This window comes from Macaca fascicularis, chromosome 8 (assembly GCF_037993035.2).
Source record: "Macaca fascicularis isolate 582-1 chromosome 8, T2T-MFA8v1.1".
NCBI classification, from domain to species: Eukaryota; Metazoa; Chordata; class Mammalia; order Primates; family Cercopithecidae; genus Macaca; species Macaca fascicularis.
The window spans coordinates 114,247,718-114,257,408 of NC_088382.1; positions in this window are offsets into that span (position 1 = coordinate 114,247,718).

Here is a 9,691-nt window from a genome sequence, read left to right on the forward strand (position 1 = left end):
CTAATTATGCAAGAAGGTATTTTCACTTATTAGTTTACATTTTTAATCAGTTTTGTTTAGAATTTTAAAATGTTAAACATCTTTATAGATTGATTCAAGGATCAACATCCAGACTTAAGAATATTCCTAACTTCACTTTGGTGTCTTTAAGATGGTCCTTCTGTCTAGTAGATGCTAGCAAGGAAGGAATTGGTGCTCCCATCTGTAGGCAACCAAACTGGAAGAGTTTGACACAGCACTCAGCTAAAACGTGCTGCTTTTATTCTCTCAGGAAAATAGAACTAAAAACAACATCACTCTGAGCAAAGAAACTTAATACTCACTACAAGAGAGATGACAGGACCTCTGCCATGCTTATCTATGGCTTATGTTATGAGAGTTAACATTTTTTTAAAATGTGGTGCAGCATGAAGACATTATTAAGATCTAGTGTAAAACAGTGCAAAGCTGAAACCGGAGAAGATTGAGGAAACTAAAGGTATTTATGGAAGGTCACTGCTGCCTTTATTTTTAAATACTTTGTGAAATTTCTTTCTCCCCTAAGGAAACATTGAAGAAAATAATCCTCATACTTCAATGATAAAGACATATTAGATGTTGAAGAAAATGTTGCTACCACAAAGGCTGGTACCATTATTTTGTATTTTACATTCTCCTTAATTTCTGTCACTTCTCCCCACTAAAGAATACATTACATCATCTCCATATTAAAGGGCTGCAGGAAGCTATAGATTTCTCTGCAAAGTTTTTGAAACTGTGGAAATAGCCATACTCATAAATTGATGATGCCTAAAATGATCATGAGCTGTAAAATCTTGCTGTAATGATTCTGAGCATATAAATGAGAGCAGAATTTGTTCTAAGCCAGTTATTGCTATACTGGCATTTCGCCAGTGGGGCTGTTGAATTCTGTGACTATATATGATTGGTTACATGTGTGAAATAAGTTAACAGTATTTTTTTTATCCAGTCAGCCTCTAGATAGTCTTGCAAGTAGTAATAGGGACTTTTATCAAAATAACACACTGTGAATAATTCTGATTTGAAATGTGATGGGGACCTCAAATCTAGAAAATTTAAGAATAATGTGGGAAACTTGACATGTATGCATGAAGATATCTATATCTTCACCCCTAGAGATTTTGATTTAGTAGGTCTTGGTGGAAATCTGAGAATCTGCATTTTAAAAACATTAGCAGATGTTTCTGTTATTAACCAGGCTTGACAACCACTGAAGTACTGTCTTATCTATCATCTGTCATCTTCCTCCTTCCCTCCCTCCATCCCTCCCTCCCTCCTTCCCTCCCTCCCTCCTTCCCATCTTCCCTTCATTCCCTTCTTTCCCTTCCTTCCCTTGCCTTTCCCTTCCTCCCTCCCTCTCACCCTTCCTTCCCTCCCCTCCCTCCCTTCCCTCCCCTCCCCTCCCTTCCCCTCCTTCCTCCTTCTTCCTCCTTCCTTTCTTCCTTCCTTTCTCTCTCTCAATCTATAGATCTACATAGACATAGGGATTGCATCTGAAACTTGTTCATAAATTTCTAGTTTACAAAATGTATTCTGAGGTAATTACATGAACCTCGCAATATCTATTGAGGCAAGCAGGGAAATTTAAGGACAAGGGCTTGAAGCTCAAAGAGGTCCTCAAGCTGAAGTTCTCTTTGTTGATAGGAATATAATTCAAATCCATATTCTTTTGTTTCAAACTTCTTTTCCTGTATCACGAGGGGCTAAAGTCTTGCCAACAGTTTAATGCCATCTTTCTCCTTCAAGAAGATGTGAACCCAACCTTCTGAGACTGGGGATGGGAAGAAACAGAAGAAGCCACCACTTTCTCCATCTTACAGAATAACCCAGTAGCTTAACCATTCAGTGAGGTGAGAACCAAGAATATACAGCAGTTATATTTGGACAAGGGGTTCTTGACCTGGTGGTAGGCAGGGCTCAAGAATCCCAGAAGATACATATATAGGCTGTATATAGAGTGAGAGAGAGTCCGTGAGCCTTCAAAAATTATATGTAAAATTTTCTATTTACATGTAGTTGAAACATTAGATATTTTTAGTACTCTAGTATGCTGAATTCTGCATTGTTTTAGTAATAGCATCATCCCGGTTTTCTTTGGGAGCATAGCTTCTTCCTCATTGAATCCACTCTGGGAAGGTATTCACAAAGGTGCCTGTGCTTCAGTAGCCCGGGTCTAGGCATATGACCCATGTTAAGCTAATTGAACAGCCACCGTTTGGAATTTAAATCATGAATCAAGTGATACAAGAATGAAATCAATTGGAGTTTATTCATCCTAGCAGAGATGATCTGAGCATCCTATGACCGAAACCCTTTGGAATTACATAATTCTTTTTTTTTTTTCCAGTCTGTCAGCCTCTTCTTTTTATGTGTGAACTTCTCTATGTGAGTCAGAGTTCTCCAGAAAACGAGGGAGATTTTAAGGAACTGATTCACATGAATGTGGGTGGAGTCTGGCAAGTCCAAAATCTGCAGGATAGGTCAGCAGGCTGGAGACCCAAGAAAGAGTTGATGCTGCAGTCCAAGTCTGAAAGAAGTCTGCTGGCAAGTTCTCTCTCTCTCTCTCTCTCTCTCTCTTTCTTTTTCCACCCCCGCAAATATCTAGGTACCATAGTGTAAAATAGTTGACACATAAAATTAACTATCACATCTCTCATTTGCTTCCATAAATTATTTTTGTTTGTGGAAGTCAAAGATGGTTCTGTGGTTTGCAACCAAAAGAGCTCTAGAGAATGTGTACATTTTTCTGGGAAGAAAGTACAAATTTTTATTAGATCTTCAATTCAGTCAGTAACCCAAAGAATGTTTAGCCTCACTGGCCTAGAGCAACTGGGAAGGAATTTGGTAGGATGTGGCAGTGGGCAGACAGCTGGAGTGCACTATCTTTAGAATTTGAATGATGGTAGCAATGTCCCACAATACCACTTCGTGATTCTTCACTGCATCTCCATTTTAGGGATGATGTTGACAGCCCAGTTTACATGAAAGTGGATCAGCCCTTTGCAGAATCATTTTTTCTCTTCATATCTGTTGTTGGTACATGAATGAATCTATTCCCTTTTCTTGCATAAGAAATATTTAATTAAACAAGTCTTTCTCCAGATGTAATTATGGGTCCAACCATATTAGAATCACCTAGGGTGCACATGAAAAATCCATATTCCTGTACCTTTCCTCTTGCTACCATACACGAACTTGACTTGTTTCAATGTAAGGCAATTCTTCCACTTGTGTACTCAGTCCTATCACCTCTAATTCACTCAAGGACTTTGCATCACAATTACCCTCCCTTCAAGCCCACTCCCATCTCCTGCATCATTAAATTCTCTCTAATGGATCATTCCCTTCAGTACACAAACATACTGTATTATTCCTAGTTTTAAAACAGCTCTCAAGACCCTTTATTCCCATGTAGCTACTGCCCGTATCTCTGCTTCCCTTTTAGCAAAACCTCTTGAAAAAACTCTCTGTACTTGTCTCTTACTTTGCTTTCTTGCTCCAGCCAACTTTAATCAGGCTTTTGTTCCCACTACTCCAAGAAACTGATCTTTTTCAGAATACTAAGGTTACTAACAACCTCAGTTTTGTCAAACCCGTGACCAATTCTCAATTTTCCAGCAGCCTTTTAGCCAGTTGATCATTTTCTGATTCTTGGAAAATTCTCTTCACTTGTCTTCAGAGACAGCACACTGACTTGGATTTTTTCCTACTGCAGTAGTTTCTTTTTCCTTGATTTCCCCCTTTCCTTATCAGTAAATTTTGAAGAACTGAAGGAATAGTTTCTCTGCTTTCATAATCTATTCTCACTTCCTAGGTGAACTTTTGCACTATTGAGTCCCCCAATCTTTCCCCATGAATGCCAGTCTTTCATATTCAATTGCCTCCTCAGCATATCCACTTGAATATCTAATATGCATTTCAAACTTAACTCTTGTATCTATGGCTTTTGAAAAATATGCTCCTTCCTTCGGGCACCCCAGTTCAGTCAATGGCATCACTATGTATTTAATTGCTCATGTCTGAGACCCAAGAGTCATCCTTGACCTTTTTCTTTTTTTTTTCACACACTCCACAGCCAATCCATCAACAAATCCTATTGGCTTATATTTTACAACATTGAAGATCTAGTAACTTTTCATCTCCTGGATGGTCTCCCTGATCCTGATAGCCCGCTCTGTCAATTTTCCGTGTAATAACGAGAGTGATAATTTCAAAAGTATATCACATCACATAAGCTACTACTCAAAATCTTTCAGTAGTTTCCATCATACTCAAAATACAATTCTAACTCCTTATCATTGTCTATGTTGCCCTGTGAGCTGCTCTGAGCCTCTGTCTGACCTCATCTTCAATCACATTTCTCATTCACCTTGTGCTATCCTTTTGGGCCTTCTTGCTGTTCCTGGAACGTGTCAAGATTTTTCCAAATTCAGAGACTCTCTACCTTTACTGCTCCTTCTATCGGGAATGCAATTCCCCTCAGATCTTCAAGTCTAATTCAGGTCTTTCATCCAGCGTTAGCTCTCAGAGAGGCATTCCCTGACTATGCTGTCTAAATTAGTCTCCCCAGGCTCCTAGCATCCCGGTAACGTTCTAGTTCTTAACCTGAGTGGTGGTTACAGAGATTGTGACTTTATAAAAATATGACATATTATAAAATGTATGGCTTTTAATTTATAGTATATTTCATAGTAAAAAAAATTTTTAAACAGAGGTGAGGCGACTATTAATGAAATGATTTTTTAAATTTCCCTGGAATTGAAGGTCATGAATTTTGAGCCTGATGGGTTAAAAAAGACCGGGTCAAGGCACATTGATTAGGCCACAATGTGGCGACTGGAATGGAGTGGATGTCGGGAGACAAGAGAGGGGGTTTTTGATGGATGTGCGGAGATGTTATAGAAGTGGTTCAGAAGACAGATGACAGAAGCTTGGACCAAGGTTTTCAAAATGGAGATACTTTCTGGAGCTTTTCTGATCTTGAGCAATCTCTTAATTCCTGTCTTGTTGACTCGCACTTTGCTTTATCCACTGCAATCATTCAAAAGTTTTCTTTCACCCCTGGATTCCCAGTTCTTTCTGGTTTCTAGCATCTCCTTAGGACAAGGCCTTCTACTAGAGCGAGAAAGCCAAGGTCTCTGACATAAACTTGGTTCTATCTCTTCACTTTAAGATTTCTCTATCTCTACTGCTTCTTTGCTGTTTCTATCCTGTTTCTGATATATAAAATTTCTTTGCTTTTATTTGCCAAGAAATATTTTCACTCTTGATTCTGTTTATTTCCCACCATCCCTTAAACCAAACTTGAATATTATTCTATCACTGCTGATATGGTTTGGATCTGTGTCCCCACCCAAATCTCCTGTTGAGTTGTAATCCCCAGTGTTGGATGTGAGGCCTCGTGGCAGGTGATTTGATCATCGGGGTGGATTGCCCCCGTTGGTGCTATTCTTGTGACAGAATTCTCATGAGATCCAGTTGACTAAAAGTGTGTGTGGCACCACCTCCTTCCTCCTGCTCCAGCCATGTAAGATGTGCCTGTTTCCCCTTCGCCTTCTGCAGTGATTGTAAGTTTCCTGAGGCCTCCCCAGAAGCAGAAGCTGCTAGGCTTCCTGTGCAGCCTGTAGAACCATGAGCCAGTTAAACCTCTTTTCTTTATAAATTACCCAGTCTCAGGTATTTCTTTACGGCAGTATGAGAACGGACTAATATACCTATCTAGCTTTTCTGCATAGTATTTATCACAACCTGAAATTATATTAGTTGTTTATTTAATGCCTGCATTTCTACCCCTAAAGACAGCAGGGTCTTTGTCTCCTTCCCTGCTTTGTTTCCACCTCCTAGAACAGTAGTTGGAACATAGTAAGTGTTCAATAAATAATGGTTTAATGAACAAATTAATCTTAAGATCTCTGCACTATTATGTTCAACATATTTCCTATCATTTTCTTCTTAAGAAGTAGCACAGGAAAATGGGCAAAATTTAATCATTTTTCTCTGTCGGGGGACTTCCTCTTTCTATTTTACACATATGGTATTTTGCTTTTTTTTCTTTATATATGTTACATTTATAATAAGCAATAAAGACTATTCCATTTAAAATAAGTAAAACAGGCCAGGGATTGTGGTTCATGCCTGTAATCCCAGCACTTTGGGGGAGGCCAAGGCAGGAGGATCACTTGAGCCCAGGAGTTTGAGACCAGCCCGGACAACATAGTGAAATCCCATCTCTCAAAAAAAAAATGCAGCCAGGTGTGGTGGCGCATCCCTGTAGTTCAAGCTACTCAGGAGGTTGAGGTGGGAGGGCTGCTTGAGCCTGGGAGGTTGAGGCTGCAGTGAGCCATGATAGTGCCACTGTACTCCAGCCTGGGTGACACTGAGGTTATCTCAAAAATATTAACAGTGATGGCAGTAATACATAAATTAGGCAAAACAGTACCATGCAGTACTCTCTGCCTAATTAGAATGCTTATTTTTCTTTTACAGCACTCACTGCCTGAAACGATACATGTATTTATTTGTGGTCTGCCTCACTGTCTAGAGTGTCACCTCCCTGAGGGCAGAGACTGTATCTTCTTCACAGTTGCACCCTCTCTGCCTGGAACAGTGATAGGCACAGAGAAAATACTCAAATAAATTTTACTTTTCTCCCCAAACATGCTACTGAATCAAAGTCTCTTGATGATACCCAGGAATCTGAGTTTTTAATAAGTTCCATAGGTGATTCTTCTGAGCTTTAAATTTGAGAACTTTCTGTCAAAATGATCATTACTAGGTATAAATATAGGGCTACAAAGAATTGCTAAATCTAGAGATTATCCTTTCATTCTATCCTGTTAACCCAAGTAGCCCTGCAGAAGAAAAGACTGAGAAATTAGGCAACCTATAAAGGGAGAATAAAAATGCTTTCTTCTTATGTCCCAATAGTACTGTTAAAACCAGGTAGAAGAAACAGCCTCCTTCAGCTTTTCTATAAGTATTTACAACTAGTATGTTCATTTTTTTCTCTCTTCTATTTAGAATTTTAAAAAATAACTGTTGAGTGTTGTAGGTATTGTAAATTACACTGGTCTAACCTACTTAGGCTGTGTGAGTTTCAAATATGTCTCATCTTACACGGTAGATGTGTAAAGTGTATCACACTGGGACAGAAATAAATCTTGTTAAGAGAGAATTCTGTCAGGTAAGCTTCTTACCTAGTTTTGTCCACTTTAGGATCCAGGTATCTGTACACATAATAGCTAGAGGTGTTCTTTATCACCTTTTGAAAGTGTAAATGATTTTTTGGTAACTATTCAACCCATAATCTATAATGACAACTATTTACAACTTCCCATACATATGTATATACCTCAGAGTAAAATGATTCTGCTAGCAGTCTTCAGGTTCTTCTCACTTTGGAAATTGAATTAGTTTTTATCCCATAATACAATGGGAACAGTCCTGGATTCTTTTCTTACTGCCCTTGAGATGATGGCTTTTTGAAATGGAGCCTGATGACTTGGTTTCAGCTTTGGTCTCCATATTTATTTTTCTCTTGAGACCTGAATGTATATCAGAGAGCATGTATGGGAGGTTTTACTCCTTTTCAGTGTATTCTAGGTATTGTTGGTTATTGTTATATTTTGTCACTTCCTGCCTGGTGTGCCAAAATGAAAATGGATATCTCTTGTATTGGTAAAAAACATGAAAGTGATTGTGATGGTTTTTAAAAAGACATCTGAAAATTCTTTGACACTTCTCCCATCAAGAGGTGGACTTTAAATCTCTTCCCTTTGTGAATGGACTGGCCATAGTGACTCACTTCTAAAACAAAATGTGGCAGAAGTGACACTATGTGAATAACCAGTTTAGGGTAGAAAAGGCCTTTTTTTCTTGGGACATTGACCTTGAAACCCAGCACTGCTCTGAGGAAGCCCAGGCCACATAACAAGGCCTGATAGACAGCCCCCACTGAAGTCCCAACTGATAACCAGCAACAACCACCAGGCACATGAGTGAGAGGGCCTTTGAGATGCCACCACACCAATCCACCTTTGAATTCGATGGCACTAGAGACTGGAACCGTGTAGCTGAATCTAGTCAACCCTCTGAATTGTGAAGAGATAATAATGACAATTGCCATAGTTTTATGCCACTAAATTTGGGGTGGTATGTGATGTAGCAACAGACAACCACAATAGACATGACATTCCCTTGGTTAAACTTATACTTGCTCTGGGCATTTGATCCTTTTACTTTGTTAAGTCTATGCCTTTTTGCTCTATTAAATTTGTGACGCAAAATGCTGACTCATGTTGAGTACCATTTTTAGAGAAAGTGGACTTGAGAGAGATTTAGGGACCAAAGGAAACAATAGAGTGGAACCATTTTTGTTTCAATATAAAAAGATGTCACTTGCTAATTGCAGAGAATTAAGATGAATAGAGAACTCAGGGGAAATCAGTGATGGAAAGAGAGTTGATTAATCAGTTGAGTTCATTGTTCAACATGTGGTCTCTCACTTCTGTCTCACCCAACTTCAATCCAGTGTCTGAATACTTTTTCTAAAGCAGCAATCCTGTAATTCACCAACTTACCTTAAATGCTTCTGATGCATTGTCTTTGGTATAAAATCCAATTTCCTTTGCATAACACAACAGAATCTTTATGAGCCCCCAAAGCTGCCCCATCACCTGTCTTTGCAGCCTCAGGATTCCTCCCACCTCCTTTAACGCTCTGTGCTTTGATTGTTTCAATCACAGCTGTACCTGCCCATGCATAATTTTGAACTTGCTCTTCTGTCTCCCTGGAATGCCTTTCCCCGTCCTTCTTTCCATGGCCAATTCCTACTCATTCTTCAAGTTCAAACTTCGATGTTGGCTTTTTCAACGCTGGCTGAGTTACACGCACATTCTGTGTATTCTTTAGGCCCCGGGTGGTTACTTTCTGCCTGGAATTGTCCTTGTCCATCTCCTTTCCAGGCTGTGAGCTCCTTGAAGCTAGGAGTTGTGTCTGTTGAGTCACCAGAGCCTATCAGCCCAGTAAGCGGCTCATAGTAAACACTCATATATGCTCCATAATGCATGAGTTATGGCAGACAGTAAGTGGGAGGAAATTGGAGAATGGTAAGCTACTGTTGTTCCTAGTAACTAGGAGGAAAGTATTATTGTGGTCTTTAACACTTGCAATCTTACTACTTAAAAGTTTAGAATAAAGTGGAACAGATGGGATTTAAGCCGTGAAATAGCTTTGGGGCAGACTCTAAATGGAAATGGAATGAAGAAATCAAATGATTACAAAATAAACTTCATCATGGTAAACTGAAAGAATACATTCTTTATACCTACAATTTTTTGCTTCCATATTGTAGTACACAGAGCATACATTTTGAAGGTGAATTTTACTATTAGTAACTTATTCTATATGCTCTACAACTGTGTGTACGTGTATGTATGTAAAAAACACAAAAATATTTTTGTGAAATTATGTAGCCAGTGGTATGTTAGAGATGCTCATATAGTTTTGTAAGAACCAATTGTTAAATTTTTAGGAATTTTGGAAGCTGGTTATTAAACATGATTAGCTTGGAATTGGCCAGGTTGGTAGTATTTCTTTATTTATTGCTATTTGTTTATTTTTTAGATTGAGTCTCGCTCTGTTGCCCAGGCTGGAGTACAGTGGTGTGGTC